This window comes from Dendrobates tinctorius, unplaced genomic scaffold, assembly GCF_039654945.1.
Source record: "Dendrobates tinctorius isolate UK_male_01 unplaced genomic scaffold, ASM3965494v1 ptg000001l, whole genome shotgun sequence".
Taxonomy (NCBI): domain Eukaryota; kingdom Metazoa; phylum Chordata; class Amphibia; order Anura; family Dendrobatidae; genus Dendrobates; species Dendrobates tinctorius.
Window position 1 is genome coordinate 3,417,980 of NW_027361669.1, and position 20,371 is coordinate 3,438,350.

At 42.3% G+C, this 20,371-nt stretch overlaps 1 protein-coding gene across 6 annotated transcripts in view; it reads right to left on the minus strand.

Moving 5' to 3' along the window:
• The window catches only part of LOC141096759 (E3 ubiquitin-protein ligase RNF14-like), a 102,889-nt gene that overhangs the window by 48,479 nt on the left and 34,039 nt on the right, over window positions 1-20,371 (minus strand). For 2 of the 6 annotated variants that reach the window (XM_073585397.1, XM_073586112.1), the window contains exon 2: window positions 16,780-16,844. The exons of the other annotated variants lie outside the window; for them this stretch is intronic. The gene's annotated coding sequence lies outside the window, so the exon portion shown is untranslated. The remainder of the gene's footprint in view (window positions 1-16,779; window positions 16,845-20,371) is intronic. 6 annotated transcript variants of the gene reach the window in all.

The window sequence follows — 20,371 nt, forward strand, 5'->3', positions numbered from 1 at the left end:
CCACTCACACACCACCTCCTCACCTCGCCCCCTATCTGTCGGAGTCCCACAAGGTTCAGTCCTTGGGCCCCTGCTGTTCTCTATTTACACCTTTGGCCTGGGACAGCTCATAGAATCTCATGGCTTTCAGTATCATCTTTATGCTGATGACACACAGAACTACATCTCTGGACCAGATATCACCTCCCTACTAACCAGAATCCCTCAATGTCTGTCCACTATTTCATCCTTCTTCTCCACTAGATATCTGAAACTCAACATGGACAAAACAGAATTCATCATCTTTCCCCCATCTCACGTGACCCCCCCTACGAACCTATCAATTACAGTAAATGACTGCCCACTCTCCCCAGTCCCACAAGCTCGCTGCCTCGGAGTAATCCTTGACGCTGATCTCTCCTTCAAACCACATATCCAAACCCTTTCCACTTCCTGCCGACTTCAACTCAAAAATATTTCACGCATCCGTTCATTCCTCACCCAAGAATCTGCAAAAACCCTAGTCCATGCCCTCATCATCTCTCGCCTTGACTACTGCAACCTCATGCTCTGTGGCCTCCCCTCAAACACTCTCGCACCCCTCCAATCTATTCTAAACTCTGCTGCCCGACTAATCCACCTGTCCCCCCGCTATTCCCCAGCTTCTCCCCTCTGTCAATCCCTTCACTGGCTCCCAATTGCCCAGAGACTCCATTACAAAACCCTAACCATGACATACAAAGCCATCCACAACTTGTCTCCTCCATACATCTGTGACCTCGTCTCCCGGTACTTTCCTGCACGCAACCTCCGATCCTCACAAGATCTCCTTCTCTACTCCCGTCTTATCTCCTCTTCCCACAATCGCATACAAGATTTCTCTCGCGCATCACCCCTACTCTGGAACTCTCTACCACAACATATCAGACTCTCACCTACCATCGAAACCTTCAAAAAGAGCCTGAAGACCCACCTCTTCCGACAAGCCTATAACCTGCAGTAACCACCGATCGACCAAACCGCTGCACGACCAGCTCTACCCTCGCCTACTGTATTATCACCCATCCCTTGAAGATTGTGAGCCCTCGCGGGCAGGGTCCTCTCTCCTCCTGTACCAGTTATGACTTGTATTGTTTAAGATTATTGTACTTGTTTTTATGTATACCGCTCCTCACATGTAAAGCGCCATGGAATAAATGGCGCTAGAACAATAAATAATAATAATAATAATAATATGACTTGGTAGCAGGGCAGGCCTTGCAGTCAATCCATAAGAAAGCAGACTGGGAGTAAAAAATGTATAATGTGAAGTGGATATTCTTGTGCCCATCCACTATGTGGGTTCATAAGCTTATTGGGATGCATATGACTTGATAGCAGGGCAGGCCTTGCAGTCAATGCATAAGAAAACAGAATGGGAGTAAAAAATGAATAATGTGAAGTGGATTTTCCTGTGCCCATCCACTTTGTGGGTTCAAGGGCTTATTGGGGTACATATGACTTGGTAGCAGGGCAGGCCTTGCATTCAATGCAACATTTTTTATGGAAGCCATCCTGGACATCTCATGAAAGGGTTATTGGGGTGCGTCGTAATTCTTGGCAGCCCATCCACGCACAGCATAGGCAATAACAGTTTAGGAGAGCCATTGATTAATTATGGCCCTTTAAGCAGATTAATGTTGCCTGATGCCCCTGTAATAATAGGTTCTGTGACTTTAAGAGTTAAATGAAACAAGATATGTCTGCTTATGTGTCACACATCACATGGCCAGCTAGGGTTGGTAAATGTTACAATGACATTTCCCACTGAATGCATTTGTTTTGGTTAAAAGCAATGTTAAAGTTGAAAAACCCTTCAAAAATGCTGTGTCTGAATATAGCCCAAGTGGTGGAGGAACATTTTGGTCTGGAGTTATTTATTTTGCCTTATATACAAGTCATTCACCAGGAATGGATGTACCTTAACATATTTCCCAGCAAAATCCATTTTGGTTTAGTTCTGGAGTGCTTTTTTGTGAACCGGTAAAAATGGCATGAAACTCTGACAACATTGTTTAAAGCTGTGAAATAGGAGTCAGAAATGCTTCCAGGGGCGATCCCCATGATCTACCCGTGTCATTCGAGCAGTGTTTTCCTCATTTTCAGATGTTTTTAGACCTTAAAAGGACCCCTGGGGGGATCGCAGTTAAAATGCTTGGGTCTCCCATAGACTTACATTGGGCTCGTTGTTCTGTCCGAGTTCCCGAGTGTTCCAATTTGCTCGACCCGAACAACGAGCACCCCAGCATTTTAGTGCTCGCTCATCACTAGTCCTTACGCATTAGGTCAGCTGTTCTAATATTTGAAATTCACCAGTTAGTATTATATACTATTTGTTTTTCCGCAGCTTACATCTAACTAGGTAATCTATTAACTCTGGCTTTAATAACTATTGTGTTTTTGTTTCAAGCCTTAAAAGGCATAGAAAGTAATTCTCAGTACCTTATATATACTGTGGTTTATTTGCTTGTATGTTCTATAGATACCTTGTACATTATTTGTCTGGCAAATGAGGTTAGGTGGTAGCCTTATTATACTCTGTCATCTATGTGCATATATATTTGGGCATTCAGCCTTTTTAATTGTTTTTAATGCTTTTTGTACTCTACTATTGGGTCATTTATGTTTATTTTAATAAAATTGATATTTTTATTCGGTAATCTTCTGGTACTTGCGCACTTCTTTTTTCCCCTTTTTTCGGCTTTTCCATATATATGTGTGTGCTGGAATGATCCCTTGAATATTAGGTGGTGCCCTCATATCCATTGCTATTCAATACATACCCACTATGCTTTTGGACGACAAGAGGAAAATTAGAATATGATGAGGAAATTCAAATAAACACGGGTAGAAGATGCAAACTCCTGTGGGTTTTTCCAATAAAATGTTATGCACATAAAAAAACTGAAATTTATATGCTGCCTTGTGTATAAATATGTTATTCTTCAGATTTTGTATTAGTCTAACCTGATGAAGAGACCTGCGTAGTCTCGAAAGCTTGCAATTTGTTACCATCTTTTCAGTTAGCCATTAAAAGGTATCAACCACTGAGGACTCTCAATTCTGAATATTCCTATGTCAGGAGATGAAGACAAAGAGAGTGGAAGTTCCTGGATGGAGGATACCGGTAAATGACAAACTTTACAGGGATCTAACTTAGTGTACTTAGTGCCAACATGGACCCTCCAAGTCTACAGATTATGCCTGTAAGGTTCTAGGTTTCTTCAGTCCCTGCTGGTAGAATCTCTAGACTTGGGTGATGGCAAGGGTCTTTGTGAGGTCACACAGTGGAATGTTGGACGCAGAGTTCTATGCAGCAAACATGGGGACATCAGAGAGGTCAGCACAAAGATTGCACCTCGGATGAAGACACTACAGTAGCTACTACGGTCAGTGACACTTCAAGTGGTATCTGTGGCTGTCACAGATTGTTGTGGTGGTTTTATCACTTTAATTTAAGATTATTAGGGCAAAAAAGTCTACCATTATTCCCCCACATGGGAGAGAGGTTGGTGTACATACATCGGGTAGCATATAATTATTTATTTTCTATACTTTCTATTATTTTACCATTTTATCTTCCTATTTAGTTTACTTTTATATAACTGCATTTGCCCCCATTTTTTAAATCAAATTTATTACACCATTTTGAAATGTCTATGTCAAAACTTAAAAATGTGGAGAAAAGGGAGTGTGCATATCTTTATGACATAAAGGACAATATATTTATGGCTCCATTTCTACAGGTTTCATACTGATACTTATCCTCATTTTATTTTTTTTTCTTACTAGGGAGAGAATCTGGATCCTGGAAGGAAGACTGTAGAATCTAAAGCGAGCAATGTGATTGTGTAGTATTTATAATTTAATATGTCTGTACATTATATTTTGTGCCTTACGATGTCATTATACAGTATACTGATTGTATGGATCTAAGGGCAGAGACACACTGGCAAATTTTTCGTCCGAAAATCGGATCGTAAAACTTGCTCTGGCAGGCACCTCTCCTGACCTGAACTTGACAGCTGCATAGTAATCCATCACGTTGTCATGCTCAGGTCAGGAGAGGTGCCGGCCAGGGCAAGTTTTACGATCCGATTCTCGGATGAAAAATTCACCAGTGTGTCATGCCCTAATTCTGGAATCGGTGCATCATGACATCATATTGTATAAGTGTCTGCAGTATAACCAAACTGTATAACTGTCCTGATATGATATAACTGTCCTATGTCTGTATATTAAGGGGTAGTGTTTGTAGGGGGGGGTAGTGTTCTGTTTTTTTTACAGGGGAGATGAACGTAGTCAATATATGAGCTCCAGATTCCAATATGACGAAGAATGGTGAGGCGTGTTACCCGGACAAATAAGATCTGCTATCCGGAAATGAGTCACCATATTGAATATCGTTGCTCTATATATCTCAGTTAGTTAGTTGTAGTATGGCCTTGGTCCAGGGTTCTCGAACTGATCGCCTTTTCTCGGGGTCAAGAAGGAATTTTTTCCCTGTAACACACATTGGCTGAGCGTGTGCAGGTTTTTTGCCTTCTTCTGGATCATTGGCTTTAGGTAGGGGTAGAGATTGTAATTAATAAAATATGTTTTAAATCAATGATCTGTGTCCTTATGTCTTTATTTTATACTCAGATAGTTGTATATATTAGTTCTCATTTTTATGATCCGTGGCTGCAATATGAAGGCAAACAGAAACAAAAATGTGGTAATTATGTGTCTGCTAATGTAATCTCTGTATCTGTGATGCCTAAAATAGAGAAATACACAAGATATCTGCAAAGGTGGGAATTATTATCTTCACAGAAAATAATTGCATAGTTAATTTATAATATTTATATTAAACTTCCATCTAAAGTTAGTTGGACAAATTTGCACAAAATTAATCAAAATGCACATCTTTCCTAATAACACTCCTAGTAGCATGCCTCTCCAAATAACACCACTAGAGGCACCACCCCTCACAATAACACTCCAATTGGCACGCCATTTCTAATACACTCTTAGTGGCACGTTCCTCCTAATGACTCTCCTAGTAGCACGTTCCTCCTAATTTCACTCATAGTGGCATGTCCCTCCTAATAACACTTCTAGTGGTTGTCATAGAGGAAAATTAAAATTAACAAGTGAGATGGCATTCACCCCCCCACTCTCTCACACAGAATCTCCAGAAGGAGGAGGAGCTTGCAATCTAAACCGCTTTTGGATAATAGAACCGCATGTTTAACATAAGAGAAGAGAGGAAATTATGGATAACTAAGAAATGACAAAACTAATTAAAACTGCTTTTGAAGCCCAGACTCCCTGCAGTACCCAGGAGACTGAAGCAGAATACCGATTGTGGGAAACAGCCATATAGTCTTAGATTTGTAGATTTGAGAGGAAGTAAAGTGAAAATCTAACATCTTTAGAGGTAAATATTGTTATCTTCAGTAGAAACTGGACGTCTGCAACTAGTTGATTCAATGCCGATGGTCAGATATGAATATTGTGGTTTGTGTCAATCTGATAGTGATAGGACCTACATTTTCAATTTCAGGACTAATAAGGGAAGAACAAGCATACTTTTTCATAACTGTGAGACATGCACATCAGCTCCAAATCAATAGCGCCCAGATAGCTGACAACAACCATATCATGTTTCCTATCTTTGAAAAGTTAAACATGTGGAGACCCCTAGGCAGATCTAAAATCACCCTGTGTGCCCTAACCATCCCTATAAAGGATCAGAACCAATCGCCGAGCAGGAACCTAATCCCTGCCTGACCATAGCGATGGGCCTTGGTTAGGGAGGGGATTGGGTGAGCACTAGTTACTCCCCACTGCAAATAAAGACAAAGAGGGTAGACAAACGATGGTAATACTTAGCTTGACAAGTCAAATGAGATGTCCTGCCATCAATCCTCCAAGTGTCCTCTGAAAAGGAACTAACCGACTGGTAGTACATCCAGCTAGACAGAGACAATTAAGAGCTAACACCCGCACCATGCTGCAGACACAAAGATTTTAAACCTTCAGCAAGGTGTCTAAATAGCAGGAGAAGGTGGAGGTAACTGTTGGGTCCTAAAGGGAGAGAGAAATCGCTCCACAACAGAGATACCAAAATCAAGAAGATGTTTGGGCTTATCGTAATAACCTTCTGCAGCCAGATCCAGAATAGCTGTCAGTCACCCCTGATAGGTACGCCCCTGCTAATAACTTTGGTGAATTTTGTTCTGTCTTAAAGGGATAAAGGGAACCTGTCACCAGGTTTGGACGATACAAGTTACGGCCATTGTCTTTCAGCGGTTATCTACAGCATTTCATAATGCAGTAGATAACCCCCCGATCCGACCTTCAAGATAAGAGAAATAAGTTGCTAGGGTTGGCGGAACGCACCAAATATGAATTTATAATAAGGTGCATACGCAACCCGGGGTCCACTGTGTGGTGATGGAGAAACTGCAGCTAGCACAATGGTGGAGCAAGGCTGCGAGAAAACACTTTAAGCACACTGATTTAAATGTCACTCAGTGTGCACAGAGCGCAAAGTACCAAGCTCTGTTACACCACAGAGCGGTACTATGAAGCAAAGCAAAAAGGACTATACCCTATTAGACTGTACAGGCATATAGAAAAATAATAATTGGGGTCCCTATAACTTAACGCCCCAGGAAAGACTAAACTGGTGGTTGTGCTTCAGAACACGTGCCTGAGGACGCCAGGTGCAGATGCTAACTTCAAGCAGGAGTTCCCATCCTACACTGCCTGTCTAGAAAAACACTCGGAGTCCTATTAGCGGCACACGTGCACACAGGGTGGTAAAGTAGCCACCAACACACCAAACACGCATAATACTAGTGCACCGGCGTGCGCTCCTGAGGACCTTTTATGCACAAGGCTCATGTCCAGCCAGACAGGACCTTGCCTGTGGATCATGTCAATAAAAAAAGGAAGACAGCGCCTCAAACCGTGGTGAAAAAATAAGTCTTACATTTTATTCTGCCTCCTGTGGCGACGTTTCGGTCAAGAGACCTTTTTCAAGGGACCTTTTTCAAGGTCTCATGACCGAAACATCGCCACAGGAGGCAGAATAAAATGTAAGACTTATTTTTTCAGCACGGTTTGAGGTGCTGTCTTTCTTTTTTTATTGACATGGAAATTTTCCAGGTTGGACTCCCTGGTTTCTGACGTGCGCTTCAGAAATATTGTCTATAAGACTTTTTTGCTCTATATATTAGTGACTTGCCTGTGGACCAATCTGAAGCTGCCACATCACCATAGCAGCTGACGCTCGAACACCAACGAGAAGGCGCCACATGACGGACATGCTCAGTAAGGTGAAATCTGGACAGGCTCCAGAGCGCAACACTCCACGTGTATACCAGTAGTCACCATAGGCTTAGCTGGAAAGCCAGCAGTAACTCCACATGCAGCATGAACCTGGGCAAGGCACTGGGACAGAAGTCTGTGCTGAGCAGTCATCCCAGTGGCTGAGCCTGAATGGGAGACCACAGCACCAGGCCAGGCTTGGGATCTATCCTGTGCAGCAGGAGAATCCCGGTGCCTAACATAAGTTTTATTATACTCGCCTGTGGGGCGGTCCGGTCCGATAGGTGTTGCAGGTCCTGGTCCGGCGCCTCTCATCTTCTTGCAATGCCACCTGCTTGCTTGCTTCATGGCTCCCCAGCATTGTGCTACTGTGCAGGCGTGCAATGAGCAGACGCAGGGAAAATCTGCGCACTGCAGGAATTTGCTCTACCCTCAACAGGGAAGATAAGCACGCCTGCGCAGGAGCGTGATGCTGGGGAGCCTGTGAAGCAAGCAGGAGGGCGTCGTCGGACCAAGACCTGTGACACCCGTCGGACCAGACCACCCCACAGGTGACTACAATAAAAGTTATCTTCTTTTCAAGGTTGGATCGGGGCCTTATCTATAGCACTATAGAATGCTGTTGATAAGCCTTGAAAGGCGGTGGCCATAACTCATATTGGCCAAACCTGGTGACAGGTTTCCTTTAACCCCTTAACCCCCAAGGGTGGTTTGCACATTCATGACCGGGCCAATTTTTACAATTCTGACCTCTGTTCCTTTATGAGGTAATAACTCTGGAAAGCTTCCATGGATCCCGGTGATTCTGACATTGTTTTCTCGTGACATATTGTACTTCATGTTAGTGGTAAAATTTCATTCATATAACTTGCGTTATTTGTGAAAAAAATGGAAATTTGGCGAAAATTTAGAAAATTTTGCAATTTTCCAACTTTTAATTTTTATGCCCTTAAATCACAGAGATGTGGCACACAAAAACTTAATAAGTAACATTTCCCACATGTTTAATTTTCATCATCACAATTTTGGAACCCAAATTTTTTTTTCTTAGGAAGTTATAAGGGTTAAAAGTTGACCAGCGATTTCTCATTTTTGCAACACCATTTTATTTTTACGGACCACATCACATTTGAAGCCACTTTGAGGGGTCTATATGATAGAAAATACCCCTTAAGGTGCTCAAAACCACATTCAAGAAGTTTATTAACCCTTCAGGTGCTTCACAGGAATTTTTTTAATATTAAAAAAAAAATGAACATCTAACTTTTTTTCACAAAAAAAATACTTCAGGTTCAATTTTTTTTATTTTACCAAGGGTAACAGGAGAAGTTGGACTGCAAAAGTTATTGTGCAGTTTGTCCTGAGTACGCTGATACCTGATATGTGGGGGGGGAACCACTGTTTCGGCGCATGGCAGAGCTCAGAAGGGAAGGAGCGCCGTTTGACTTTTTCAATGCAAAATTGGCTAGAATTCAGATCGGACGCCATGTCACGTTTGGAGAGCCCCTGATGTACCTAAACAGTGGAAACCTCCCACAATTGGCCCCATTTTGGAAACTAGACCCCCCAAGGAACTTATCTAGATATGTGGTGAGAACTTTGAACCAACAAGGGCTTCACAGAAGTTTATAACGTACAGCGGTACAATTAAAAAATCATATTTTTTCCACAAAAATGATCTTTTCACCCCCAATTTTTATTTTCCCAAGGGTAACAGAACCCAAAAAGTTATTGTGCAATTTGTCCAGAGTACGCTGATATCCCATATGTGGGTGTAAATGACTATTTGGGCGCATGGCAGAGCTCAGAAGGGAAGCAGCGCCATTTGACTTTTTTTGGCTGGAATTGAGATCGGACACCATGTCGCAATTGGAAAACCCCTGATGTACCAAAACAGTGGAACCCCCCCACAAATGACACCATTTTGGAAACTAGAAACCTAGACCCCCCAAGGAACTTATCTAGATGTGTGGTGAGAACTTTGAACCCCCAAGGGCTTCACAGAAGTTTATAACGTACAGCCGTACAAATAAAAATCATATTTTTTCCACAAAAATGATCTTTTCACCCTCAATCCTTATTATTGCTTTTGGAGAGCCCCTGATGTACCTAAAGAATGGAAACCCCCACAAGTGGCCGCATTTTGGAAACTAGACCCCCTAAGGAACTTATCTAGATGTGTGGTGAGCACTTTGAACTCCCCAGTGCTTCACAGAAGTTTATAACGACCGGGCGTGAAAATAAAAAAATCGTATTTTTTCAACAAACATGATCTTTTAGTCCCCATTTTTTTTATTTTCCCAAGGATAACAGGAGAAATTGGACCCCAAAAGTTGTTGTCCAATTTTTCCTGAGTACGCTGATACCCCAAATGTGGGAGAAAACTACTGTATGGACACACGTTGGGGCTTGGAAGGGAAGTAGTGACGTTTTGGAATGCAGACTTTGATGGAATGCTCTGCGGGTGTCATGTTGCCTTTGGAGAGCCCCGAATGTACCTAAACAGTGGAAACCCCCCATGAGTGACACCATTTTGGAAACTAGACCCCCTACGGAACTTATCTAGGTGTGTGGTGAGCACTTTGAATTCCCAAGGGCTTCACAGAAGTTTATAATGCCCGGGCATGAAAATAAAAAAATCGTATTTTTTCCACAAACATGATCATTTAGTCCCCAATTTTTTTATTTTCCCAAGGGTAACAGGAGAAATTGGACCCCAAATGTTGTTGTCCAATTTGTCCTGAGTACGCTGATACCTCATATGTGGGAGAAAACTACAGTATGGTCACACGTCGGGGCTCGGAAGGGAAGTAGTGACGTTTTGGAATGCAGACTTTGATGGAATGGTCTGCGGGTGTCATGTGTGTTTGGAGAGCCCCTGATGTGCCTAAACTATTGAAACTCCCCACAAGTGATCCCAATTTGGAAACTAGACCCCCCACGGAACTTATCTAGATGTGTGGTGGGCACTTTGAACCCCCAAGAACCCCCAGAAGTTTATAACGCCCGGGCGTTAAAATAAAAAAACATTTTTTTCCACAAAAATGATATTTTTGCCCCCAATTTTTTATTTTCCTAAGGGTAACAGGAGAATTTGGACCCCAAAAGTTGTTTTGCAATTTGTCCTGAGTATGCTGATACCCTATATGTGGGGTAAAACACTGCTTGGGCGCATGGCAGAGCTTGGAAGGGAAGGAGCACCATTTGACTTTTTCAACGCAGAATTGGCTGGAATTGAGATCAGACATTTGGAGAGCACCTGATGTGCCCAAACAGTGGAAACCCCCCAATTCTAACTCCAACCCTAATCCCAACACACCCCTAATCCTAATATCAGCCCTAGCCCTAACCCTAGCCCTAACCCTAACCCTAATGGGAAAATGGAAATAAACACATTTTTTTATTTTATTATTTTTCCCTAACTAAGGGGGTGATAACGGGGGGTTTGATTTACTATTTATGGCGGGTTTTTATGTTTGGCAGCTGTCACACGCTAAAAGACGCTTTTTATTGTAAAAATAGTTTTTGCATCACCACATATTGAAAGCTATAATTTTTCCATATTTTGACCCACTGAGTCATGTGAGGTCTTATTTTTTGCGGGATGAGTTGACGCTTTTATTGGTATCAAGTTCAGGCATGTGACATCTTTTGATCGCTTTTTATTCCTATTTTTGTGACGCAGAATGAACAAAAACCAGCGTTTCATGAATTTCTTTTGGGGGGTGCGTTTACACCGTTCCGCGTGCAGTAAAATTGATAAAGCCCTTTTATTCTTTGGGTCAGTACTGTTACAGCGATACCTCATTTAGGTCTTTTTTTATGTTTTGGCGCTTTTATGCAATGAAAACAATTTTAGATAAAAAATAATTAATTTTGTATCGCTTTATTCTGCGAGCTATAACTTTTTTATTTTTTCACTGATGATGCTGTATGGTGGCTCGTTTTTTGCGGGACAAGATGATGTTTTCAGCGGTACTATGGTTATTTATATCCGTCTTTTTGATCGCGTGTTATTGCACTTTTTGTTCGGCGGTATGATGATAAAGTATTATTTTTTGCTTCGTTTTTTATTTTTATTTTTTAAGGGGCTCGCTAAAGGGGTTAACTAATGGAACAGTTTTGTAGGGTGGGTCGTTACGGACGCAGCGATACCAAATATGTGTATTTTTTTTATTTCCAAAAAATGAATTTATTAGGGAATGAATTTTTTTTTTTTTTTTAATTTATTTAGCGATTTTTAAAAAATTATTTTTACACTTTTTTTTTTTACTTTATTACATTGTCCCAGGTGGGACATCATTGTCCTGTGACAGATCGCTGATCTGTCACATCACATCTGTCACAGGCACTGCACAAGGCTTCCTCCTTGCCTGCGCTTTGCAGACATGAGGAAGCCAGCTCCCTGCAGGCCCCCGAAGGTCCCCATCTTGGATACGGGGACCTGCAGGGATGGAGACCCCCGCAGCAGCGCTGCACATTGCACTGCTGTGGGGGCTCAGGGAAGCACGGAGGGAGCCCCCTCCCTGCCGACGCTTCCCTTTAACCTCCGGTACACCGCGATCGTGTTTGATCACAGTGTGCAAGGGGTTAACGTGTCAGGGGCGGTCCGTGACCGCCCCTGACACGTTGTGCCGGGTGTCAGCTGTGATAATCAGCTGACACCCGGGTGAAATCAGTGGCGCTCACTACGTGGGCGCCGTTGATCGCTGTGAAGTACTATCCCGTCCCTGGGAATTAAGTCCCAGGGCACATGGACGGGATAGTACGTCACATGACAGAAAGGGGTTAAAGTTAGAAAATGAAATCTCTTCCTGTGATGAGCAGGTGATAAGTAGGCAAAGATTTGTGCCCATGTTTGAGCCATTTTTTTTTTAATCTTTATGAATGTATCGGAAATAAGACCACACCCACTTCAGCCAAACCTCACCTACTTTTGTGGATTTGTTTAAACTGGTGACAAAAGGTTTGAATTTTAGACTACGTATTCTGTGCACCATTATTTACATCTTTGTACGGTATAAGAAATGGTGCAAATGGCTAAAGTCTCTCTAATCAACATATTATAGAGCAATGTGCACAGATTGTCATTACTCATTTCAATCCATTTTAGCATTTTATAAATGGTGCTTACATATGTTTACAGAAAAAAGTGGAAAAAAGAAGCATACAAATACCAGAAGATTACCTAATAAAAATATGAATTTTATTAACCCCTTTACCCCCAAGAGTGGTTTTCACGTTCATGACCGGGCCAATTTTTACAATTTTGGCCACTGTCCCTTTATGAAGTAATAACTCTGGAACGCTTCCATGGATCCCGGTAATTCTGACAATGTTTTATCGTGATATATTGTACTTCATGCTAGTGGTAAAATTTCATTCATATAACTTGCGTTTATTTGTGAAAAAAAATGGAAATTTGGAGAAAATTTTGAAAATTTTGCAATTTTCTAACTTTGAATTTTTATGCGCTTAAATCACAGAGATATGGCACACAAAAAACTTAATAAATAACATTTGCCACATGTTTACTTTACATCAGCACAATTTGGGAACCAAAATTTTTTGTGTTAGGAAGTTATAAGGGTAGAAGGTTGACCAGTAATTTCTCATTTTTAGACCATTTTATTTTTAGGGACCACATCACATTTGAAGTCACTTTGAGGGGTCTATATGATAGAAAACACCCAAAAGTGACACTATTCTAAAAACTGCACCCCTCAAGGTGCTCAAAACCTCAGTCAAGAAGTTTATTAACCCTTCAGGTGCTTCACAGGAATTTTTTGAATGTTTAAAAAAAATTAACATTTAATTTTTTTCCACAAAAAAATTACTTCAGGTCCAATTTCTTTTATTTTACCAAGGGTAACAGAAGAAATTTTACTTCAAAAGTTATTGTGAAATTTGTCCTGCGTACGCTGATACCTGATATGTGAGGGGGAACCACTGTTTCAGTGCATGGCAGAGCTCAGAAGGGAAGGAGCGCCGTTTGACTTTTTCACTGCAAAATTGGCTGGAATTCAGATTTAGGCCCCTGTTGTGCCTAAACAGTGGAAAGCCCCCCACAAGTGACCCCATTTTGGAAACTAGACACCCAAGGAACTTATCTAGATATGTGGTGAGAACTTTGAACCCCCAAGGGCTTCACAGAAGTTTATAACGTACAGTCGTACAATTAAAAAGTCATATTTTTTCCACAAAAATGATCTTTTAACTCTCAATTTTTATTTTCCCAAGGGAAACAGGACCCCAAAAGTTATTGTGCAATTTGTCCTGAGTACGCTGATACCCCAAATGTTGCGGTAAATTACTATTTTGGTGCATGGCAGAGCTCTGAAGGGAAGCAGCGCCATTTGACTTTTTTGGCTGGAATTGAGATCTGACGCCATGTCCGTTTGGAAAGCCCCTGATGTGCATAAACAGTGGAAACCCCCACAAATGACCCCATTTTGGAAACTAGACCCCCCAAGGAACTTATCTAGATGTATGGTGAGAATTTTGAACCCCCAAGGGCTTCACAGAAGTTTATAACGTACAGCCGTAAAATTATAAAATCATATTTTTTTTTTAAAAAAATGATCTTTTCACCCCCAATTTTTATTTTCCCAAGGGTAACAGGACCGCAAAAGTTATTGTGCAATTTGTCCTGAGCACGCTGATATCCCACATGTGGGAGTAACCCACTATTTGGGCGTATGGTAGAGTTTGGAAGGGAAGCAGCGCCATTGAACTTTTTTGGCTGGAATTGAGATTGGACGCCATGCCGCATTTGGAAAGACCCTGATGTGCCTAAACAGTGGAAACCCCCCACAAATGACACCATTTTGGAAACTAGACCCCCACGGAACTTATCTAGATGTGTGGTGAGCACTTTGAACCCCCAAGGGCTTCAAAGAAGTTTATAATGCCCAGGCGTGAAAATAAAAATTTTTTTTTCCACAATCATTATCTTTTAGTCCCCAATTTTTGTATTTTCCCAAGGGTATCAGGAGAAATTGGACCCCAAAAGTTGTTGTCTAATTTGTCCTGAGTACGCTGATACTCCATATGTGGGAGAAAACTACTGTATGGGCACACGTCGGGGCTTGGAAGGGAAGTAGTGATGGTTTGGAATGCAGACTTTGATGAAATGGTCTGCGGGTGTCATGTCGCGTTTGGAGAGCCTCTGATGTGCCTACACTGTTGAAACCCCCCCACAAGTGACCCCATTTTGGAAACTAAACCCCTCAAGGAACTTATCTAGATGTGTGGTTAGCACTTTGAACCCCCAAGTGCTTCACAGAAGTTTATAACGTAGAGCCATAAAAATAAAAAAAATCATATATTTTTTCCACAAAAATGATATTTTTGCCGCCAATTTTTGATTTTCCCAAGGGTAACAGGAGAAATTGGACCCCAAAAGTTGTTGTGCAATTTGTCCTGAGTAGGCTGATACCCCATATGTGGGGGTAAACTACTGTTTGGGTGCATGGCAGAGCTTGAAAGGGAAGGAGCACCGTTTGACTTTTTCAACGAAGAATTGGCTGGAATTGAGATCAGACGCCATGTTGCATTTGGAGAGCCCCTGATGTGCCTAAACAGTGGAAAACCCCAAATTCTAACTCCAATCCTAACCCCAACAACCCCTAACCCTAATCTCAGCCCTGACCCTAGCCCTAACCCTAGCCCTAGCCCCAACCCTAACCCTAACGGGAAAATGGAAATAAACACATTTTTTTATTTTATTATTCTTCCCTAACTAAGGGAATGATAAACGGGGGTTTGATTTACTATTTTTAGCAGGATTTTATGTTTGGCAGCTGTCATACGCTAAGACACTTTTTATTGTAAAAACAGTTTTTGCATCACCTCATTTTGAGAGCTATAACTTTTCCATATTTTGACCCACTGAGTCATGTGAGGTCTTATTTTTTGCGGGATGAGTTGTCATTTTTATTGGTATCATTTTCGGGCACGTGACATTTTTTGATTGCTTTTTATTCCGATTTTTGGGACGCAGAGTGAACAAAAACCAGCATTTCATGAATTTCTTTTGGGGGGTGCGTTTACACCGTTCCACGTGTGGTAAAATTTATAAAGCAGTTTTATTCTTCTGGTCAGTATGATTACAGCAATACCTCATTTATGTAGTTTTTTATGTTTTGGCACTTTTATGCAATGAAAACAATTTTATATAAATAATAATTATTTTTGCATCGCTTTATTGTGCGAGCTTTAACTTTTTTATTTTTTTAGTGATGACGCTGTGTCATGGCTCGTTTTTTGCGGGACTAGATGAGGTTTTCAGCGGTATCATGGTTATTTATATCCGTCTTTTTGATTGTGCGTTATTGCACTTTTTGTTTGGCGGTATGATGATAAAGAATTGTTTTTTGCTTTGTTTTTTATTTTTATTTTTAAGGGGTTCAATAAAGAGGTTAACTAGTGGGATAGTTTTATAGGGCGGGTATTTACAGATGCGTCGATACTAAATATGTGTACTTTAATTGTTGTTTTTTTTATTTCCAAAGAATGAATTTATTAGGGAATTTTTTTTTTCTTTAATTTATTTAGGGATTTTTTATTAATTATTTTTACACATTGTAACGGGGTCTTCTGTGCTGTAACACCTCTTACATTACCACCCCGTGTTTCAGGAGGTCCACTCTGCTTTTCCTCACTTCTGGAGGAAGGACGCTGGCTCGAAAGGCTTTGTAACATGGGAATATATAAAAGGTCACTGCTTCTCCACGTATTTCCAGTGTGACAACATTTTACTCACCGGTCTCAGAATATATATATACATACAGAGGACAGGATAATCAATATGTGGCAGGCCAGTAGATAACAGGCTCCAATTAAGACGCCAGATGTACATTACAATAGCCGCAGGTGGCCAGCGACCCCCGATCATTTACCGTGGGATTTACAAAGGTGGGGGGAGGTCAGAAGTGGGATATCTCGTTTACCTCTGCCAAGGGGTTGCAGCCGGTCGGTTGCTGCATTAGGGGTATGCATCTCACATTGCACCTATCATACATGCATCTCCTATTCGGGGTGCTGGGGGGGTTCTGTAACACTGCTCCCCTTTTCAGCGACGCGATCAGCATACACAGTCTGATCCTTAACGGATCAGCTTGGGGATGACCGAAATCTATGGGTTGGTACAAGTTCCGTTTGTGGACATAGTTCATCGACGTTACCATTTTGTTTGCTGGGTCTGTAGTGGATGGTGAAGTCTAGAGGTTGTAGGGCTAAACTCCACCACAGTAATCTGGCGTTGTCTCCAGAGTCCCGATTAAGCCACACTAGGGGATTATGGTCCTTTAGGAGGGAAAACTGTCGTCCATACAAATATGGTTGTAACTTCTTGAGTGCCCATACTACTGCCAGGCACTCCTTCTCAATGGCCGCATAGCTTACTTCGCGGGGAAGTAGTTTCCAACTCAGGTAACCTACCGGGTGGTCTTGACCGTCCGGCCCAACTTGGCTCAGCACTGCCCCCAGTCCAAACGTAGAAGCGTCTGTGTGAACAAGGAAACGTTTAGTTGGATCGGGTGTGCCAATACTGGGGTATTGGTGAGGGCGTCCTTTAGCTGGCAGAAGGCTTCCTCACACTCGGGGGTCCAGGTTACGTGGCGGGGGAGGTTCTTATGGGTCAGATCAGTGAGGGGCTTGGCTATGCTGCTGTAATTGGGGACAAATTTCCTATAATACCTTGCTGTCCCTAGAAACGCCATGACCTGGGTTTTAGTGCATGGGGTGAGCCATTGGGCTATGGCCTCAATCTTGGCTGGTTCTGGTTGCTGTTTCCCACTTCCCACCCAATGTCCTAAATACTGAACCTCTGCTTTGCCCATGTGACACTTGGGGTTCAAGGTGATTCCGGCCTTGTGGATCCTGTCCAATACTGTCTCTAGGTGATTTAGATGCTCATCCCATGTCGCGCTGTAGATGGCGATGTCATCCAGGTAGGCACAAGCATAGTCCTGGAGACCATCCAGAGGCCGGTCAGCCAGCCTCTGGAAGGTCGCAGGGGCATTCTTCATCCCGAATGGCATATCTCGAAACTGGAATAAGTCGAACGGGGTGACAAATGCAGACTTGGAAATAGCGTCAGGACTTAGGGGGAAGGAAAAGCAGAGTTGACGTCCTGAAACACGGGGTGGTAATGTAAGAGGTATAACAGCACAGAAGACCCTGTTACACTGGTGGCAGCAGTGGGATATCTCGTTTACCTCTGCCCAGGGGTCGCAGCCGGTCGGTTACTGCATTAGGGGTATGCATCTCACATTGCAACTATCATACATGCATCTCCTATTCAGGGTGCTGGGGGGTTCTGTAACACACATGTTTTTTTTTTTACTTTATTTTATTGTCCCAGGGGGGACATCACTGTCTAGTGTCAGATTGCTGATCTGACACTCAGAACAGAGCTGTGTCAGATCAGCTATCTGACAGGCACTGCACAGGCTTTCTCCATGCCTGCTCTCTGCAGGCACTGAGGAAGCCGCCTCCCTGCAGGCCCCCGAAGGTTCCCACGGCCATCTTGGATCCAGGGGCCTGCAAGGAAGGAGGCCCTCAGAGCAGTGCAGCACATCGCGCTGCTCTGGGGGTCTCAGGGAAGCATGGAGGGAGCACCTTTCCTGCCGATGCTTCCCTAAGCCCCGGTACACTGCAATCATGTTTGATTGCAGTGTGCCAGGGGTTAACATGCCGGGGGCGGTCCGTGACCACCCCTGACACATAGTGCAGGGTGTCAGCTGTGATAATCAGCTGACACCCGGCCGTGATCAGCGGCGATTCCCCCAGGAGCGCCGCTGATCGCTTAGACGTACTATCCCATCCCCGGTCATACGGGCCCGGGTACTGTGGACGGGATAGTACGTCTGATGTCAGAAAGGGGTTAATATAAATATAAATGACACACTAGTACAGTACATAAAGCATTAAAAATAATTAAAAAGGCTGAATGCCCAAACATATATACACATAGGTGGCAGGGTATAATAAGACTACCACCTAACCTCATTTGCCAGACAGATAATATACAAGGTATCCATACATCATACAAGAGAATAAATCACAATATATATCTTAGTGAGAAATACTTTCTATCCCCTTTAAGGCTTGAAAGAAAACACAATAGTTTTTAAAGCCAGAGGTAATAGATTATCTATGTAGATCCAAGCAACGGAAAAAGAAATGGCATATAATACTAAGCCGTGAATGCCAAATATTAGCACAGCAGACCTAATGCATAAGGAGTCGGACCCTTGAATATGGCAAGAAATATAAATGAGGTACAGTGACTCAACGAGTATCGCCACACCTGTTATGGCTTCCTCATGGGTAAGGATAAGTGAATGTACCACCTGGTGTCACCTTTATAGAGGCACAAATCAGATAAAATACATAACACATGTATAAAAGTTTACCAGTAAGAGGCAGTAATGGGAGCCAGGAGTAACCATTCATCGTCCAGAACTGATGACTGCGCATGCATTAGCCGGTGCGAGCAGACACTGTGTCTGAATCAGTCAATGCGCATCGTCATTTGCACATGCGTCAACACGTATGAGGCAGGGAATAAAATAAATTAAATGACATAGACAAGTCAACAAACGTGCATGCGCCAAGAAAGAGCAAGAACATACAGAGTGGTGAAAGATCAAACAACATAAGTCTGCCATCAATTACGCATGCGCTAGGGCGTAATAAGCAACAAATGAATTAAGTAGCACAGACATCGGCCCCCAAATACTGCAGAATGTCCCCGAGCTGTGTGACTCTGATGTGCTATCAGAAAGATAACGATATGTATATCAATGCCAGGGACAGATGGAATAGGCACTATGTCAGTTATTTTTGCACAGGATATAAAATAATGTAGTTATTCACATCTTTTCATACATGTGATACTTTATTCTCTACATTTATGCTTTTCTTTGGATTTGTTCACTATATCTTTTACCTTCACTTACCTGAGAATGACAACATACTTGTGGTCCATGTTGAGACTGAGGTTTCCAAAAAGTTTGAAGGTTACCTGTCCACCTCAGTAAATGATAGGTAGTCTATAAACATCATGTTTCAGTGCTCTATCTCTAAACCTTTTGATACATTTTCTAAATTTTGCTATAATCATGTTTACATCTTCATTTTTTAGGCCTTTGTGCACATCTTTGCCTTTATTTAATGCAAGGAGATAGAACATCCTTTTAACCCACATGTCTGTGTTCAAAAAACCTAATAACTGCTCTAATGAGTCTCTACTGTATCACCACACTATCGGTCTGTGACAGGCCCTTGAGTTTGTATGTGTATTTTGTATATCATTGAATCCTTTGGGACTATTCCATCTGTCCCTAGTATTGATATACATATCGTTATCTTGTTGATAGCACATCAGAGTTGCACAGCTCCAGGACATTCTGCGCATGCGCAATAGAGGGCATACCAAGGGTATGTGCACACGTAGCAGATTGGCCTGCGGAATTTTCTGCACAGAATCTGCATCTCTTGGCAGAAAACGCAGGCCAAAATACTTGCAGATTTTATGCGGAATTGATGCCGATATCTTGAGGATTACTTGGGGATTTATTGCGGATTGTCACTCATTTTTGTTGTGCGGATTAGCTGTACTCAATGTATAGTCAATGGGTGCAGAAACGCTGCGGTTCCGCACAAAGAATTGACATGCTGTGGAAGGAAAAATGCTGCGAATCCGCGCTGATTTTTCCGCAGCGTGTGCACACCAATTCTCAGATTCCCATTGACTATCATTGGTACTGTACTACACTGCAGATTTGATGCTATTCCGCGTGTCCAAAAACGCTGCGGAAATGCATCAAAATCTGCAATGTGTGCACATTGCCTTATGTTGTTTGATCATTCGCTACTCTATATGTTCTCTCTATTTCTTGGCGCATGTGCAATTGATGACATGAGTTCATCATCTAATTTATTTTAGTGACTCATACATGTTGACGAATGCGCAATTGACGATGTACATTGACTGATTCAGACACATTGTCAGCTCGCGCCAGCT